Source organism: Balaenoptera musculus, chromosome 21 (assembly GCF_009873245.2).
Source record: "Balaenoptera musculus isolate JJ_BM4_2016_0621 chromosome 21, mBalMus1.pri.v3, whole genome shotgun sequence".
NCBI lineage: Eukaryota > Metazoa > Chordata > Mammalia > Artiodactyla > Balaenopteridae > Balaenoptera > Balaenoptera musculus.
The window spans coordinates 10,532,101-10,534,488 of record NC_045805.1 but is presented as its reverse complement, the minus strand read 5'-3'; positions in this window follow the sequence as shown (position 1 = coordinate 10,534,488).

Genomic DNA, 2,388 nt, shown 5'->3' with positions numbered 1-2,388 from the left:
TGAATAAAGAGAATTAAATCCATGTGAGTTGATGCTGAACATCTTTTCATGTGCTTGTTTGCCATGTGTAGTCAAGCTCTTTGTTGGAGATGTGGTTTGTGAATATTTTCTGTAGTTTGTCATTTCGTTCCTTTCCTATGGTCTTTTGTGAGCAAAAGCTTTTAATTTTGATGGGGTCCAATTTATTAATTTTTCCAGTATGGATTTTGCTTTTGGTTTCAAGTGTAAGATGCTCTAAGTTTTTACCTAATAATTTATTTACTTTGGAGTAATTATAAATTGTATTTTTAAAAAGTTTTGGCTTCTACATATTTCTTGTTAGTATGTAAAAATGCAATTTACTTTTGAGTGTTGATCTTGTATCCTGCAACCTTACTGACTTCATTTATTAGTTCTATGATTTTTTTTCAATTCCATGTAATTTTCTATGTAGATAATCATGGCATCTACAAATAAAGATAGCTTTATTTCTTTTTAATCTAAGGACTTTCATTTTCTTTTCTTGCCTTATTGAAATGACTAGGTCTTTTAGTACTATGTTGAATATGAATGGTAAGAGCAGACATCCTTGCCTTGTTCCCAATGTAAGGGAGAAAATAGTCAGTCTTTCATCATGATGTATGTTAACCGTAGTTGTTTTTTTTGTTTCTTTTTTTCCTAGATGCTCTTTATCAAGTTGAAGTATTTTCCCTGTTTTTTTAACTTGCTGAGAGTTTTTAATCATCAGTAGTGTTGGAATTTGTCCAATATTTTTTCTCCCTGTCAGAACATCCAGTCCTGAATGGAGGTGCTGGACACTCACTGGCCCTTGCTGCCAGACACCTGGTGAGGCTGGCACCTTGAGCAGGGTCATCTTCAAAGGCAGAGCCAGGTGACAGTCACCCTGTGTGGCAACAAGCACAGGTGGCCAGGGAAGAGGGGTCATTGTCCACAAATGCCTCTACAGCCACAGAATTGTGGCTGGGTTGAGAATGCAATGCACTGCCTGCTTCTCCCCAAAATGACCGGTGTGTGGTCATCACTGGGGTCCCGCACTGGAAAGTCGTGCAGCCACAGCGTGTCATTCCTGGCCTCTCCGTTCCAGGCAATGCTCACCTGGGCTTGCAGGCCTCTGTGGCCCATTCCCACTATCCTGTACTTCTTTTTTTTTCCTGTACTTCTTATACATTTGTGCGGGGTCAGCGCAGCCAACATCCCCAGGTCAGTTCTGCTGGGTGTTTGTAACCAGCTCAAGCTTACAGGAGACCTCTCTGCTACGAAATAGCTCCTTGGTAGTAAGGGCCGGCACCATATGGAGACACTTAGAGAGGAAGGCTCTGGGTTTCCCAGGAATTATACTGCCGCTGACCTACCACTGCCCTGTGGCCTCTTCTGCTATTCAGAACGATGATTCCAGGCCTAACCTTTCAACAGAGGAAGACCTGGGTGTGAAGAAAGATCACACATCTGGGAGAAAAAATTCTAGCACCTTCCTAGATTTGTAGGGAGAATTGGACCTCATGTCTTATACGTTTTGTTCAAAATATTAACATTCTTTCAGGTGATTCTACTTCCTTTGGGACAGTAAATGACTATTAAATTAAGTTTTAAAATACAGATAGACCAATTTGCATTTGATAGCTGTTTTCCCAAAGATAATAAGTGTTGTTACAAAGGCAGACATGATTGTCTTGGATGTCCTGGTAGGCGAAATCTAGACCAACTGGCAGGCATATGTTTTTCTGAGAAAACCTTGAAAGAGTCTGAACTACCCCAAGAAGTGATGCGTCTCCTACCCAGGAAAGTTCCAGCACAGGCTGGATTAACACCTGGTTGGATTGTTGTAAAATGGATTAAAGTATCAGACAGACATTTTGATGACATGATGTTTATAGTGTTTGCACTTTATACAGATCATTTTTCTCTTAAACAATCGTATTTTAGTCAATTGCATCCATATTAGAACTTGTTACCCTCCCTCTCCTTTGGCTGTTCATCGCTCAGCAGAGTTTTTTGGTGTTTGTTGTTTTCGTCATACAGTTATTGATGTACTCAGTCTTGACGAATCCTTTAATTGTGCTTATAGCATAGGGTCAGTTCTCATGTGGGCTGGTTATTCCAGGGAGTGTACATTTAGTATTTCCATGCTTGGCTTTCCAGCTAGAGAGTGTTACGGGTCAGATGGGATGAAGTAAAAGTGTGGCTGATGAACTGAAGTCCACCCTAATGGAAGGGAAAACAGTAAAAAGTGAACCTCCTTGTCTAGGTATCGCAGGAAATTGTCTGCCGCATGAGCTCTGTCATTCTGGGGGGCGGGGGTGTTTATCTCCTAAGAGCTCTGAGGAGCTCGGCTGCATCTGAGCCATTTGGGTAACATCCCCTGGGACGTGCTTGTCCAAGTCCCGAGCT